An 18,252-nucleotide genomic window follows, 5' to 3' on the forward strand; every position below is an offset into this window, starting at 1 on the left:
GGTGCACTGAGATGACCCAGAGGGATGGTATGAGGAGGGAGGTGGGAGGGGGATTCAGGATTGGGAACATGTATACACTCATGGCAGATTCATGTTGATATATGGCAAAACCAACACAATATTGTAAAGTAAAAAAATAAATAAATAAAATCTGAAAAAAAAAACCCCAATAGTAATAAAAAAATAAATGAAAAGAGTGAGATTGGTGTTTCTGTTAACACTGGGTGGAGAGACCTCTTCCTGTTCTATGCTGTAGTTTTTAATGACATCTGTATATGCTGAAGACTTATCTTGTATCATGATTCCACATAGATTGAAAGCAAGAACTGTTACCACTAGTTCTGTAAATTCTAACCAAACCTGGACAAATCATATTGTGAGTAAATACTCTTCATGGTTACTTGTACTTCTAGTGTTATCGACATCTTTTTCTTTAAAGAACTATGTCCAGTTCTTATCTTTGACTTCCTAAACCATGTCCTTACCTTCCTTGCCAATTATCTTAAGATTTTCTAACAATATCATATTGGGTTTTTCCTGCTTAAAGGAAAATTTTGGGGGGTCCCTAAATCCCTTTACTATTAATATATATGGGCTATGTGTAATAATACAGATGGAAAAATAGAAAGTTCAGTTTAGAAAAGATACATACATGATTGAGCTCCAAAATTCAAACATACACACACACACACATACACACACACACACACACACACACACACTCCCCCAAACCCTCCCTAATTTGGATATTTTTTCCCCACTGTAATGACTATTTATACAGTTAAATTCAACTGCATTGTAAGCTTCTGAGGATTAGGAAGATTATCCTTTGCTTTCATTTTATTTCTATCCCCACTCCAATATGTAGCATAAAGTATTGTCCTTAAAAATGTTTAATAAATATAGATTAAATGATTATTTATTTACCAAATTGACTGGCTTATCAATATGCCATGGACAGTTTGACTTCTGAGACTAGTTGGGCAATTTCACAGGAGATATAGGGAGGGTTTCAGGCACCATGTCATATTTATCTTTATCTCCCTTGTGTTGGTTAACCTCATATTCCGCTCAGTACTCCCTATAAGTAGATGCTCCATTTCTGTTTATTGAATAAAAATTAATTTCTATTGTTGAGCAATAGCCCCTCAATTAAGTTCTGTTATGAGAACCTGTACCACCATATTAAATTTTAAAAGAACACAAAATTGCTGCTATATGACCTGGCTTTTCAGTATTGAGAATCTAATATAATAATAGAGGGTTATTTCCTTGAGGGTGTAGCATCTCTCTAACCAGTTGCTCCTTGTTACATGCATGGCAAGTTCCTTAGAGTTAAAACGTTCTCCCTTATCTGGGAGGAAAGAAATGAAAACCACTTACTTGGTCAACATTATTTCATAGGGTGCTGGGGAATAAATCAGGCTTGGCATGACCTTCATTGAAATTTCAGATTTATTTACAGAGGTTTGTGCTGATCGCTTTATCTACTGGAGGCTCTGTTTCCCCTTGGTGACTCATAAGTAATGTGCTCCACGCGAACCGGTGTAAATAGAGCTAATATTTCAAGGGAAGTCATGCTATATCCTCTTCCCCTGAGAATAGATGATGGCTGACTGCTAGGCTGATATGAATTGATCTCTGTGAGGGAGAAGAAGGATTGTGTGGCCCAAAGGGCAGTATCCAGGGTTTGTGAATTCTAAGAGGGGATAAGGTACACTGGATCAAAGTGTGTTCATGTGGTGTGCTTCTACTTATGAGCAAAAATCAACAACAGAAAACAAAATAACTCACTCAGATCAAGTCTTCAATGGTCTACAAAGTTATCATTGATTTTTCTAAATTTATTTCTGCATTTTTTTTTTCTTTGAGCTGCTGAATCCAGTGGTCTCCAAAGAAGAGTTTGGACCCGCAAGTAAATATATCTTTAAGTTGGTAGCCTCTATTAATTCCACTTCCTTTCTTTGTTTATACCAGTTTCAGTTCCTCACCACACCTCTCTTTTCTTGCCTTCTAATATACTTTTCTGGGATTTCTTGAACTTATGTAGCTCTTTTGGTCCAATTCTACTTAGGCCTCTATTCTACTTAGGCCTCTACAGTCAGCAGCCCTCATTTATAGCTCAGAGACTTTCCCACACATATTCAGAGAAACCAACCCATCTACCTGCACTACAGAGTGAAATGTAAGCCTTCTGAAAAATAGGAACAAGTTTTTCTTCATAAAACATTTGCACACAATGTAAACTGCTGTGCTGTAGGGTTCTTATCTCTGCTTTATGATATATGATTGTATTAAACCTTTTAAATGTTATGGTTTAAGAAGTCTAGAAGGGAGTTAGATAACTGTATTAGAATCAATCAAGAAGTAGCAAATTTAGGGCATTCTATGGTCTCCGTGTATTGTTGCTCACTACATGGGATAAAGATCTTGTGAACTTACAATGGTTTTGAGAAAACAAAACTCTGAGAACTAACTGTGAAAGATGCAAGTCTGTATAAAATTATCTGCGTGGTACTGATTTAAGTGACATTCTAAATACATATGTGGTCATGCCCCTCTCCTTAAAATCATGAGCTTTTTGAGGGCAAATACTGTGTTTCAGTCACTGTGAATTCCGATGCTTAGCATCAGAATTTTTTACTAAGGTGAGTAAATTCTCGGCAAGTGGCTGCATAATCTCCTAAATGAGTAGGGAATGCAGCGACCTCATGAGAACTGAGAGCTCTAAATAGACCCTTCACACCAAGATATCATCGCTTCATCCTGCTCTTATAGCAGGAGAATCTACTCAAACCCCTTGGGACTAAGGTTGGTATGATCCTGATCCTGTGACCCATGCAAATTACTTACCCGTACTTTGGTCATGGTATCTTTATCATCATTACCTTCATCATCATTTTCAGTAACAGAAGCAACAAGTCACATTCACTATCTGTGGAGTCCTGTGCCATATTCTGTGGGTAAAGACAGTTAAAAAACAAACAAACAGAAAAAAAAAAAAAAAACAGTCTCTGTTCTGGAGAATCTAATATAATAATAGAAAGTGAAAACAAATGTTATATAATGGCATGGAGTTTTTCATGGACTACTGCTATCCATATATTCTGAATAGAGCGAAGAAAAGGAAGAGTGCTTTGAAAATGAAGAGTGCTTTGGACAAATAAAGTACTAGGTACACTTTCTGGAGATTTATCACACACAATAACATGATGGAAGCTTTTCTTTTGACAGATATCACTTTAAATTTTCTACTAAAATATAACTGTATATAGCAAAATATGCAGATTTTAAGTATAGAGTGTTTTTCCCAATGATACAGTTTTGTAACCAAAACCCCAAAGAAAATTTCTATCACTCAAGAAAGTTTTTTCATCATCCTTGCCAGTCAGTTCTCCCCTAGCCTGCACCCCTTCCCCCAGGAAACCATTATTCTGATTTCTACCTCTCTAGACAGAGTGGTTTTTCCTGTTCCTCATACTTAGTAGGCAAACTTTAAAAAATGTAATATTTATCAATATTGAGCATATTTATTATGCTGTAGAATATGCTTTGAAAAATGCTTAGTTATCACTTTACAGCTTTCAGTGGATTTTCATATTCATTATCTTATTTAATTCAAAATAATATAAGGATACTTTAAGTGCCAATGAGAGATTCACACAGTGGTTGCCACAGCAGTTGAGATAACAACATGCCAATTAGGGTTAGTTTGAATTGAGAAAGCTTTCCAGTGGTCATCTCTCATCTTTGGCTAGAGCTTCAGATTAGTTAGGATGTAACCAAGTGGGGAGAAAAGAAAAGGCAGTACCCAGATATAGGAACAGGGTGGGCAAAAATTTAACAATGGCAATAGCAATGTATATTGTGTAATAGAAAAGCAACAGCCAGAAAAAAGGTGTGGGAATAAAGCTGCTCCCAGGCCCTGAGCATACCTCTGTGCACTTGGAGAGGCACTGTGGTTCCAGAGCCATATCTATTAAGATATGTTCCCTGCAAGATCCTCTCAGCTGTGTTTCCTTAGCAATGCTGTGGTCAGTCAACAACTTTTAGAGACTGAATTCATCTTCTATTTGAGGTCCTTTTTTTTTTTTTTTTTCTCACACTCAGGGATAGTATATTTCCATTGTTAGAGGAGGTCACAGAGAGGACAGGATCACTGGTTGACCCTTGAACTGGATGCACGGCAATAGGAGGCTCCTCATCCCCACCCTCCCCCCTGCCATTGAAATGTACACTCCACCCATAGTTCCCACAGTGGGAGCTGTGTTCAAGGATGCAACATTGACAGAGAAAAGTGTTGTTGAGACCACAATGGGTGGGGTATTAATACAAGATTGAACCCATTAAGATCTCTCTATAATACTTAAGATTCTGGCAGGTGGGCCAGGATCTACTCTTCTTGAGGCACCAAGACAAGCCTCCAGCGTAAGTTCTCTTCATCTCTGCACCACCACCTACCAACCCAGAGTGGCTGTCTCTTTCTCGGGTCTCTCCTTGCCCTCCATGTACAGGGGCCAGTTTCAAATTTCACCAAGAAAATCCTAAGACAGACAATCAACAGCTATTAATAAAACTTTCTTCATGTTCATTGCTCTTTCAGTAAATTATAATGGGTAGGGAAGCTGCTCACAGCTTTGTGCTTGAATTTTGTCATAAGGGAAAGGTTGGCAAGGATTTCTCATGACTTGGAATGATAGGGAGTCCTTGTCTTCCTAGTGTGGTATCTTTCCCAACCCTCTCCATCTTCTCTAGTCCCAGGGCTTTGTTTCCAGACCTCTTGACTCCTTGCTCAGATCTCTCCAGTCATTCGTGGGAGGGTGGTGTTAGGGTAAAGAACTGTGAGAAAATGCATATCTCGACTGATGACCAACAGGTAGCTCTCTTAGCCAGATGTCTCCAGCTTCCCAGAGAATTCATCTCCTAAAAGTAGTTAGGATTTTTGGTAAGTAATTTATCCAATAGGATCAAATCATTTATGCTGGATCACTGACTGTCAATATTTGTACAGGACATGAGGCATGGGAGTCTACTTATAGTTGTTTTTCAATATTAAAACTAGTCATGCTCTCATCTCCTCCTGCAAGAGCCTCAAAATCACAACTAGCTGTTGAATGATTATTGACAGGAGGACATTGGAACCTACCCAAAAAAGAAACCCCATGTCCAAAGACAGAGACGCCACTACGAGATAGTAGGAGCGGCACAATCACAATAAAATTAAACCTCATACCTGCTGGGTGGGCAACCTAAAAACTGGAGAAAAATAATACCAAAGAAGTTTTCCCACCGTTACAAAAGTTCTAGGTCCCTGTGAGGCTTTCCAGCCTGGGGATCTGGTAAAGGGACTGAGCGTTCCCAGGGAATCTAACTTTGAATGCCAACAGGGTTTGCTTACAGGACTTCCACAGGACTGGGAGAAATAGACTTTATTCTTGGAGGGCACAAGAAAATCTTGTGCTCACCAAGAACCAGAGCAAAGGATCAGTGACCCCACTGGAGATTGAACTAGACCTATCTTCTAGTGTTGGATAATATTCTGTGGAGGTGTGGGTCAGCAGTGGCTCATTGCAGGGATAGGGGCACTGGTAGCAGCAGTCCTGGAAGGTGCCCTTTGGCATAAGTCCTGTTGGAGATTGCCACTCAGTTCAGTTCAGTTCAGTTCAGTTCAGTCGCTCAGTCGTGTCCGACTCTTTGCGACCCCATGAATCGCAGCATGCCAGGCCTCCCTGTCCATCACCATCTCCTGGAGTGTACTCAGACTAATGTCCATCGAGTCAGTGATGCCATCCAGCCGTCTCATCCTCTGTCGTTCCCTTCTCCTCCTGCCCCCAATCCCTCCCAGCATCAGAGTCTTTTACAATGAGTCAACTCTTCGCATGAGGTGGCCAAAGTACTGGAGCTTCAGCTTTAGCATCATTCCTTCCAAACAAATCCCAGGGTTGATCTCCTTCAGAATGGACTGGTTGGATCTCCTTGCAGTCCAAGGGACTCTCAAGAGTCTTCTCCAACACCACAGTTCAAAAGCATCAATTCTTCGGCGCTCTGCCTTCTTCACAGTCCAATTCTCACATCCATACATGACTACTGGGAAAACTATAGCCTTGACTAGACGGACCTTAGTTGGCAAAGTAATGTCTCTGCTTTTGAATATACTATCTAGGTTGGTCATAACTTTTCTTCCAAGGAGTAAGCGTCTTTTAATTTCATGGCTGCAGTCACCACCTGCAGTGATTTTGGAGCCCCAAAAAATAAAGTCTGACACTGTTTCTACTGTTTCCCCATCTATTTCCCATGAAGTGATGGGACCTGATGCCATGATCTTCGTTCTCTGAATGTTGAGCTTTAAGCCAACTTTTTTACTCTCCTCTTTCACTTTCATCAAGAGGCTTTTTAGCTCCTCTTCATTTTCTGCCATAGGGTGGTGTCATCTGCATAGCTGAGGTTATTGATATTTCTCCCGGCAGCTTGATTCCAGTCTAGTGTTTCTCATGATGTACTCTGCATATAAGTTAAATAAGGATGGTGACAATACACAGCCTTGACGTACTCCTTTTCCTATTTGGAACAAGTCTGTTGTTCCATGTCCAGTTCTAACTGTTGTTTCCTGACCTGCATACAGATTTCTCAAGAGGCAGGTTAGGTGGTCTGGTATTCCCATCTCTTTCAGAATTTTCCACAGTTTATTGTGATCCACACAATCAAAGGCTTTGGCATAAGTCAATAAAGCAGAAATAGATGGTTTTCCTGGAACTCTCTTGCTTTTTCCATGATCCAGCGGATGTTGGCAATTTGATCTCTGGTTCCTCTGCCTGTTCTAAAACCAACTTGAACATCAGGGAGTTCACGGTTTGAGGTCAGGGGCAGTGGCCTAGAGTGCCAGGCTGCGACAGTGCAGGAAGGGCCGGGAGGAGTCACCCCGCGTCCGAGGTCAGGGCGTCGTCTGGGAGAGCTACCCATCATCCGAGGCCAGTGGCGGCCAGGAGGAGACACCCCACGTCCGAGGTCAGGGGTGGCCGGGAGAAGCCATCTCGCGCCCGAGGCCAGGGGCGGTGACCTTGAGGAGCCACCCCGAGCCCGAGGCCAGGGGTGGCAGCTGGGAGGAGCCACCCATGCCCGAGGCCAGGGCGGGCGGCTGGGAGGAGCAACCCGAGGAGCGGTGGCTGAGCAGGCACAGGAGGGCCTAGAGGAGCTACTCCACGTTGAAGGTCAGAAACGGAGGCGGTAAGGAGATACCCCTCGTCCAAGGTAAGGAGCAGCGGCTGAAGAGATAAGCAGCGGCTTGCTGGAGCAGCTGTGAGGAGATACCCCATGCCCAAGGTAAGAGATTGCCACTAACTCTACCATATACCCCAGGATAGACCCCAGGGCTGAGTTGTATCAGACCAAACAAATAGCAGGAAGGGAGCACAGCTCCACCCATCAGCAGATAATTGGATTAAAGTTTTACTGATCATGGTCCTGCACCAGGGCAAGACCCACTTTTTCCCACCACTAGTCCCTTCCATCAGGAAGCTTACACAAACTCTTAGCCTCATCGATCAGAGGGCAGAGAGAGGCAAGTTCAGTTCAGCTCAGTTCAGTCCCTCAGGTGTGTCTGACTCTTTGCCACCCAAGGACTGCAACACACCAGGCCTCCCTGTCTATCACCAACTCCCAGAGTTTACTCAAACTCATGTCCATTAAGTTGGTGATGCATTCCAATCATCTCATCCTCTGTCGACCCCTTATCCTCCTACCTTCAATCATTTGCAGCATCAGGGTCTTTTCTAATGAGTCAGTTCTTCATATCAGGTGGCCAAAGTATTGGAGTTTCAGCTTCAGCATCAGTCCTTCCAATGAATATTCAGGATTGATCTCCTTTAGGATGGACTGGTTGGATCTCCTTGCAGTTCAAGGGACTCGCAAGAGTCTTCTCCAAAGCCATAGTTCAGTTCAGTTCATTTCAGTTCGGTTCAGTAGCTCAGTCATGTCCAGCTCTTTGCAACCCCATGAACTGCAGCACACCAGGCTTCCCTGTCTATCACCAACTCCCAGAGTCTACCCAAACCCATGTCCATTGAGTCGGTGATGCCATCTAACCATCTCAACCTCTGTAATCCCCTTCTCCTCCTGCCTTCAATCTTTCCCAACATCAGGGTCTTTTCAAAAGAGTCAGGTCTTCACATTAGGTGGCGAAAATATTGGAGTTTTAGCTTCACCATAAGTCCTTCCAATAAACACCCAGGACTGATTTTCTATAGGATGGACTGGTTAGATCTCCTTGCAGTCCAAGGGACTCTCAAGAGTCTTCTCCAACACCACAGTTCAAAAGCATCAATTCTTCTGTGCTTAGCTTTCTTTATAGTCCAACTCTCACATCCATACATGATTACTGGAAAAACCGTAGCCTTGATTAGATGGACGTTTGTTGACAAAGTAAAGTCTCTGCTTTCTGATATGCTGTCTAGCTCGGTCATAACTTTCCTTCCAGTGAGTAAGCGTATTTTAATTTCATGGCTGCAGTCACCATCTGCAGTGATTTTGGAGCCCCCCCAAAATAAAAGTCAGCCACTGTTTCACCATTTATTTGCTATGAAGTGATAGGACCAATGCCATGATCTTAGGTTTCTGAATGTTGAGCTTTAAGCCAACTTTTTCACTCTCCTCTTTCACTTTCATCAAGAGGCTCTTTAGTTCTTCACTTTTTGCCATAAGGGTGGTGTCATCTGCATATCTGAGGTTATTGATATTTCTCCTGGCAATCTTGATTCCAGCTTGTGCTTCCTCCAGCCCAGCATTTTTCATGATGTTCTCTGCAAAAAGTTAAATAAGCAGGGTGACAATATACAGCTTTGAAGTACTCTATTCCTATTTGGAACCAGTCTGTTGTTTTATGTTCAGTTCTAACTGTTGCTTCCTGACCTGCATACAGGTTTCTCAAAAGGCAGGTCAGGTGGTCTGGAATTCCCATCTCTTTCAGAATTTTCCACAGATTATTGTGATCCACACAGTCAAAGGTTTTGGCATAGTCACTAAAGCAGAAACAGATGTTTTTTCTGGAACTCTCTTGCTTTTTCAATGATCCAGCAAATGTTGGCAATTTGATCTCTGGTTCCTCTACCTTTTCTAAAACCAGCTTGAACATCTGGAAGTTCATGGTTCACATAACCAGCTTGAACATCTGGAAGTTCATGGTTCACATATTGCTGAAGCTGGCTTGGAGAATTTTGAGCCCTACTTTACTAGTGTGTGAGATGAGTGCAATTGTGTGGTAGTTTGAGCATTCTTTGTCATTGCCTTTCTTTGGGATTGGAATGAAAACTGACCTTTCCCAGTCCTGTGGCCACTGCTGAGTTTTCCAAATTTGCTGGCATATTGAGTGCAGCACTTTCACACCATCATCTTTCAGGATTTGAAATAGCTCCACTGGAATCCCATCACCTCCACTAGCTTTGTTCGTAGTGATGCTTTCTAAGGCCCACTTGACTTCACATTCCAGGATGTCTGGCTCTAGGTGAGTGATCACACCATTGTGATTATCTGGGTCATGAAGATCTTTTTTGTATAGTTCTTCCATATCTGAAGTTATTGATATTTCTTGGGGCAATCTTGATTCCCTCTTGTGCTTCATCCAGCCCAACATTTCTCATGATGTACTCTGCATATAAGCAGGATGAAAATATGCAGCCTTGACGTAGTCCCTTCACAATTTGGAACCAGTCCACTGTTTCATGTCCAGTTCTAACAGTTGCTTCCTGACCTGCATACAGATTTTTCAGGAGGCAGGTCAGGTGGTCTGATATTCCCATTTCTTTAAGAATTTTATACAGTTTGTTGTGTCCTCTTGAAGGGCACAAACAAAACCTTGTGCACACCAGAACCCAGGAAAAAGGAGCAGTGACCCCACAAGAGATTGACCCAGACTTGCCTGTGAGTGTCCAGCAGTCTCCAGTGGAGGGGTGGGTTGGTGGTGGACTGCTGCAGGGTTGGGAACACTGAATGTAGCAGTCCATGCATGGGACCTTTTGAAGGAGGTCCCCATTATCTTCATTACCTCCACCATACTTTGTTCCCAGATTAATAACAGAGGGGTACATAGCTCCATCCATCAACAGAAAATTGGATTAAAGATTTACTGAGCATGGCCCTGCCTGTCAGAACAAGACCCAGTTCCCCTTTGTTAGTCTCTCCCATCAGGAAGCTTTCATAAGCTTCTTATCCTTCTCCATCAGAGGGCAGACAGACTGAAAACCACAATTACAGAAATGAACCAATCTGATCACATGGAGCACAGCCTTGTCTAACTCAACAAAACTATGAGCCATGCTGTGTAGGGCCACCCAAGATGGATGCATCATGGTGGAGAGTTCTGACAAATATGGTCCACTGGAAAAAATTGAAGTTGCTCAGTCATGTCTGACTCTTTGCAACCCCATGGACTGTAGTGTAACAGGGTCCTCAGTCCATGGAGTTTTCCAAGCAAGAGAACTGAAGTGGTTGTCATTTCCTTCTCCAGGGAATCTTCCAGATCCAGGGATTGAAGCCAGGTGTCCTGCATTGCAGGCAGATGCTTTACCATCTGAGCCTGGAGAAGAGAATGGCAAACCACTTCAGCCTTATTGCCTTGAGATCCCATGAACAATATGAAAAGACAGAGGCAAGAAGAACCACAATCCTGCTAGAATGAAAACCACATCACAGAAAGTTAATCAGAATGAAAAAGCAGAAGGTGATATCCTAGATGAAGGAACAAGATAAAACCCTAGTAAAACAACTCTATAAAGTGGAGATAGGCAACCTTCCAGAAAAAGAATTCAGAATAGTGATACTGAAGATGATCCAGGATCTCTGTTAAAGAATGGGGAAGATGCAAGAAATGTTTACCAAGATCTAGAAGAACAAACAAGCAGAGATGGACAATGCACTAGAAGGAATAAAAAACAGATTAACTGAAGCAGAAGAATGGATAGGTGACCTGGAATGGTGAAAATCACTGCCACAGAACACAATATAGAAAAAAGAATGAAAAAAAAAAAGAGTAAAGCTTAAGAGACCACTGGGCCAACACTAAGCACACCAACATTCTCATTATAGGGGCCCCAGAAGGAGAAGAGAGAGAGAAAGGACCTCCCAAAATATTTCAAGAGATAATGGTTGAAAACTTCCCTAACATGGGGAAGGAAACAGTCAACCAAGTCCAGGAAGTGCAGAGTCCCAGGCAGGATAAACCCAAGAAGGAACACATCAAGACATATAGTGATCAAATGGGCAAAAATTAAAGACAAAAATAAAATACTAAAAGCAACAAGAGAAAAACAACAAATAACATACAAATGAATTCTTATAAGGTTACTCAGCTGATTTCTCAACAGAAATTCTACCAGCCAGAAGGGAATGGTATAGTATATTTAAAATGATGACAGGGAAGAACCTACCACCAAGAGCATCCTACCAAGCAATATGTTCAGATTTGATGGAGAAATTAAAATCTTTCCAGACAAGCAAAAGTTAAGAGAATTTGGCACCACAAAATCAGCTTTGCAATAAGTATTAAAGAAACTTCTCTAGTCAGGAAACACAAGAGAAGGAAAAAACCAACACAAAATAGACCCAAAACAATTAAGAAAACAGTGACAGGATCATACATATTGATAATTACATTAAATGTAAATGGCTTAAATGCACCAACCAAAAGACATAGACTGGATAGGTCGATGAAACCATGAGAATGTATGCACTTCCACTTACCACATCACTCAGCTTAAAAAAAATTGTATGTAGTTATTTTATATTGTTAGGTTGATCATATTTCCATTATGGCTTGCAACTGTAATTATCTTTTATTTTTTCCTGGCTATTGGTTATGAAAACTGATAAACATCTTTTGCTATTGTGACTATCTAAATGTTATTTGCTTAATTCCATTGTATTATGATTGGTCAACAGAAAATAATAGAATTCTTTATCACTAAAACTATGTTAATAGAAAAATCTGTAATCAATTTTTAAAATCCAGATGCATACCTATCAGAATTATCTTGAAATTTTTTGAAAAATACAAATGCCCAGGTATTGCTTTTTTTCTCCAAACTTCAGATGTGTTTCTCATGAGCATCTGTGTTTAAAAACAACTGGACTGCTTGATTATGCTTTACTTTTATCTAGTTTGTTTCACTTTTTCTATTTCATATTTGATGCTCCCATTTCACTTAATTTATGTTTTCCAATTTCACCACCTCTTCTTTGTTTTTTCTTCTCAAGCCTTTATAAAGCACAGTATAAAAGCTTTGTACACACACATGTATATAAATAGTGTGTAGAATAAAATATATATTTTAGAAAACATAAATTTTTGCTTAAAAAAATTATGGCATTTGATTCCACTTGTTTTACAATAGGAATAGAATGCTATATTTCTAATTTATATTCACTCAAAGCTTTGATATAGTTTCATATGTTTTGGCATCTAATGTTACTGCTAAAAGACTAGAAAGTTTGTTATCTTAGTGCTTTAAAAATAAATTTGAATGAGGTTTGAAACTTCTAATCCAATTTTGAGAATAGAAAGAAATCTATGTTGTAAAAAAAAAAAAAAGAAAGCTGGAAGTTATTAACAATGTGTCATACAGCATTTTTAACTAAATCACAGATTTTATTCAAATTTCACAAACTGTTATGCTTGTGTCCATTATTTGTTTTCATACCTTATTCAAGATTCCACATTGTATTTAGTTGCACTGAGTGACTGAGTGACTGAACTGACTGACTGATTGAGTGACTTCAGTTGCATGAAATAAATTCTAGTAAATTCTCTTTTCATTTTTATTTTGTTATAGATATTTTCCAGTTTTCCTTGTTATGACTTCTTAGATACACTCATCATTGAAAAGTAGACATTTAATTTCCAGATATATGGGGTTTTAAAGTTCCTTTGATACTAAATTTTCATTTTGATATTAAGTTCTCATTTAAATGCTATCTTCTCTGCAATTACTCTCTGTATTTTTTTCAGTCCTTTAACTTTATTGAGGCTTTCAATAGCTAAGTCAAAGATCTCTCTTGGTAAATGTCACACTACACTTGAAAATATGTGGGTTATTATCAAGTATCTTTTGATACTGATTTCTAACATAATTCCACAATGATAAGAGAACCACATCAATTATTTCAGTACCTTTAGACCATGACATTTTGCACCTTGGTTTTTTCGCATCCCTGGATATGTTCCAATGTCTCCTAGTTCATAGTCTATGGGAACTTGAATAGAATTTGTAACCTATGCTGTATGAAAATTGTATAAATCACAATTATATTTAATTGGCTAAATAAGAAAGAAATTTAAGCAAAATTTCGTGAAATATTTCTTGTTGATATTTTAGCATGCACAGTAATTTCTATTCAAAATATTTTCTTTTTTGATATGTGATTTCTTCTTTGATATGTGGGCTCAGAAGTGTTTTGCTGACTGTCCAAAAACTGGATGATTTTGCAGACTTTTTATTGATTTCTAGGTAAATGCTGTTGTGATCAGAGACCACATTTTGTGCAGTTTCAATTACTGGAAAGTAATTGAGATTTTTATGGACCCAAATATGGCCTGTCTTGTTGTGCATTCTGTGAGCATTTGTTTGGTGATGTTTTAATAAATGTCAATTTAAGCCAAAGCATAAAAAGTGGGAAAAAAATTAGTGGTAAGGAAAACAGAAGAGAACACACACATAATTACAATGGGGTTAGCAAAGTGAGAGAGCTGCTATCTTACATAGCAGGAATGAGGGCAATGGATACTAAGTAGGATTATTTCTTGACTATCTAAAAATTAGTACAGGTACTTTTGGCAACAGTTTGCCTCTCTGCCTTTCACACCTTACCCACCTGTGCTTTTGTGTCCTCTTATTGCTTCTCAAGTACTCTGCACCTACACTGCTCTATCATATGGAGGGCAGCAGAGAGGAGACTGCAAGAAGATGGGATGGATGGTCATTTTAGATGAAGCTCCTGTCATGTCCTTTATCCAACTGTTATTCACTCAGACCCACATCCATCGAGTCAGTGATGCCACGCAGCCATCTCATCCTCTGCCATCCCTTTCTCCTCCTGCCTCCAATCCCTCCCAGCATCTGAGTCTTTTCCAATGAGTCAATTCTTCACATGAGGTGGCCAAAGTACTGGAGTTTCAGCTTTAGCATCATTCCCTCCAAAGAAATCCCAGGGCTGATCTCCTTCAGAATGGACTGGTTGGATCTCCTTGCAGTCCAAGGGACTCTCAAGAGTCTTCTCCAACACCACAGTTCAAAAGCATCAATAAAACATAACATATTAGAGACCTTCTATATTAGGTGTCCCTCCACCGTAATATTACAGATTAGGTAATACACATAAAAAAGCAAGTGCCTTTTCAAGCTCACAGAGTGTGTCATCTGTGGGACCAGGGCTAACACATGGCTTCCTGTCTACCTATAATTCATATCCCTTTATGCTGTACTCCAGTGATTCATGAAATAGAGAGGCAGTGGGCTCTGTTCATGGTTTTTTACTCAGGGGACAGATTGTTCCCTCCCTCTAGAACTTCATCCCCCAGCCTCTACCTAGACAATTCCTCTTCATCCCCTACAACTAAGGTAAAATATGACTTCTACATGGGAAGTCCTCCCTCAGCTCCAGATTGCCTGCCATACTGTTCAATAAAGCCCTGCCCTTCTTCAATACTCACTGTACTTTTAATTACTTGCTCACTGTCCATCCTCTTTGTCTAACCATGAGCTTCATGAGGGCCCAGGGCCTGACTCATAGTTTTTCAATGGATGTGTGTTGGTTGAATGAATGAATATGTACTGAGCACTGAGGTAGGCCTGTGTGTTTCACTTTCACAGAGGCACATGCACATGATATACAGCTTATTGTCATTATTCAGGTTTTTGTTGTTGTTGTGGCTTTGTTGTTATAGCAACTCTGACTAACTAAAGAACAAGTAAAATTTGGTGGAAACCTATTGCTAACTCACAGAGAAAGTTGAGAACTCAGAAGATGATGGGAAGTGAGACAACTCCGAGGAGCAGGAATGCTAATGACTGGAACAGCTCATAGCAGGGAGAGCTAGGCCAGTGGCCACAGCCATCATCAGGAAATTCCTACACTTAAAGTCTCTGTCAATGTGAAAAAGTTGCATGTGTCAGGGAAGGAGCTCCCAATTAGCACAGTCTGCTCCTTGGCCCACTGGGAAAGTGTGCATTTCCCAATAGAAGATTCTATTAGGGAAGAGGAATGAAGAAAGGGTGATGAGATAAAAATAAATAAATAAATAAGACACATGTCCACTCCATACATACCTTGATGAACTGCCCCAAGTCTGTCCATGATTTTACAGAGGGCGTACCATGCCCCCCCAACACCCGAGTACCTCTCAGACAAGGTGCGGTTTTGTCAAGAGTCTGCCTTCCCAGGGTGTGTAAGATCTTATAGCCTGATAGATAAGTTGGGACAATAAATGTGTGCCTAGTGAATGAAAGCATGGATTATAGGTAGATGAAGTAGTCATCAAAGACAGCTCTCAGAGGAGAATTAGAGCCAGAGATGTGAGATGTATATTCAGTCCTCAAATATTTTTCACAACAGCTTTGTAAAACAGGTAAGAAAGTTATATTTCTTATCTTACTGATGAAGAAATTAGACAGAGAGATTAAATGATTAGTTCTGGGTCATACAACCAATTATTTGCAAAACTGGGATCAGAATTTAGGTCTCCAGTGCCCTACTCCAATGGTCGAGATAGTGGGCCCAGGCTGAGTGATTTTTTTAAAAATTTTTAATTCAAATGTTTTTTAATGGATGATAAGCCAAAAATGAATATGGGATTTTGTAAGGGAACCAAAGAAACCTGAGAACACATGAAAATCTTAAACAGTATAGAAATGAAATGACCGAGATATACCATGTTTATGGGTATATGGGGTGTGAAAATGGGAGCAGAGAGCAGGCTGTGTGTTTAAAGTGGAACATTTGTACAGAGGTACTCTTGGTAACAGGACCCTGAGAGGGAGTAAAGACAGAACATTGGGGAGTCTTCTGAAAGTTCCATCCCATTGCTCTAGTTTTTGAGCATTAAGGTTTTTGGGTTGTTGTTGAATTAGTGTATTTTAAAGAATTACTATTGAAATGCATGCTTTTGCTGTTTATATTATATAACATGTCCCCCAGTAGCAGCAGCAGCAACAATAACAGGAACCCAATGATAGTTATTAAAAAGGAAACTTTGGGTTCTTGGATAAACAATTCATGGAAACAGAGAATGTGTGTTTACTAAATGCACAGTCAAGATACTTTAGACTGAGTAATCATGTGGTACATGCTTCTTTTGCTGTGGGATGAAAAGTCATTTACAGGATACTTGCAAATACCCTGAATATGGACACAAAACCTTGATAGGGGACCAGGAAAGTTTCTGTGTGTCCCCACACCATAGTTTGGGGTCCTCTGACTCTCCTGAATCAGGAAAAATGTGGGACAGCATTCTTGTGGTCCATGTGGGTGGGCTACCTTATCCCTTTTTGTTGTTTAGACAGTATCTACTATTGTGGGGGAAAATGCTACATAGAACCTTGTCAACTCCCAACTTTGCAGGTGAAACAGAACAGAAAGCATTCTACTTCAGTTTTTTTCCAGACAACTCTATCTCAACTCCCCATTCTGGGTCCAACTTGTCATCTGTAAGCATTATTTAAAAATTTAGATTCTTAGCATTAATCTTGTGAAGATTAATCTACAGTGGAGAAGAATATAGAGTGTGTAGAGCAGTGACTTCGTTGATCATTCCTAATTTCCACCTGAAACTCCAACATGAATATTTATTTTGGTAAATTAACTTCTGTAGATAAGAGAGAAAGGAGAAGACCTAGGGAAAAAGTGAGGTCAATGCCTGTTGTAAGCCCTAGTTCTCAAAGGTGGGAGAAACCAATAAACAAGGTACTCAAGAAATTAAATATAAAGCTACCCTATGACCCGGCAATCCCACAATCATGCTTCTAGGTATTTATCCAGAGGAAATGCAATCTGGACCATGGAGAGACGTCTGCACCCCCATGTTTACTGCAGCATCATTCACAATAGCCAAGATGTGGAAACAATCTAAGTGTCCATGGATGGATGAATGGACAAGTTCAGTTCAGTTCAGTCGCTCAGTCGTGTCTGACTCTTTGCAACCCCATGAACTGCAGCATGCCAAGCCTCCCTTTCCATTACCAACTCCCGGAGCCCACCCAAACCCATGTCAATTGTGTTGGTGATGCCATCCAACCATCTCATCCTCTGTCATTCCTGAATGGACAAAGAAGATATGAAATATCTACATATGTAATATAGATGTATACATATTCGATGTATACATTAGATGTATACATGTATATTATATGTAGTATATAATACACACACAATCAATTCCTTTGTGACAAAGATGAATCTGAAAAGAATTATGCTCAGTAAAGTAAGCCAAACACAGAAAGACAGACACGATATTTTCTTATTTATATGTGGATTCTAAAAAAGTCAGATTCATAAAAATAGAAAGTAGGATAGTAGCTGCTAGGGGCTGAGTGGTGGTGGAGTCAATGTAGGTCAAAAGATACCAAGTTTCATTTATGTGGGACAAATAAGTTCTGGAGATCTAAAGTACTGCATGGTGACTATAGTTAATAATACTATCTTGTTTACTTGAAATTTGCTAGGACAAATGTGTTCTTACTACAAAAAAAAAGTATGTGAGATGATAGATGTGTTAATTAGTTTAATTGTGATACTCATTTCACAATGTATACATTCATCAAAACATCAGGTTAAATATTTTGATTGTGCAACTACAATTTTCATTTGTCAAGTATGCCTGAATAAAGCTAGACAAATGTATGGGAGCAAGCAGGTTCTCAGTGAAGATATTCCTGGAAGCAGAACGGTCAAGGAGAAGACAAGGAAGAATGAAAGCCAGAGGCAAATGGGGACCTCAGTATGAGGTGGGCATGACTGGTAGGCAAGAGCCCTTGATGGGAAAGGGATGCCAAAGTATCCTTCAGCTAGAGAGAATAAGGAAATTATCCAACTCCAGTCCTATTAAATCCTTGAGAAGCTCACTTACAGAACTTAAACCATTCATAGGAGCTGGGAGAATGGAGAGGAGGCAGAGAGAAAAAGAGACAGAATTTCAGGATTCATTGTCAACAGCGTTTTGATAATGAGAATTGTGGTTCTATTCAAAGGTTCAGTTTTTAAAAAAAGCATTCC

This window comes from Budorcas taxicolor, chromosome 22, assembly GCF_023091745.1.
Source record: "Budorcas taxicolor isolate Tak-1 chromosome 22, Takin1.1, whole genome shotgun sequence".
Taxonomy (NCBI): domain Eukaryota; kingdom Metazoa; phylum Chordata; class Mammalia; order Artiodactyla; family Bovidae; genus Budorcas; species Budorcas taxicolor.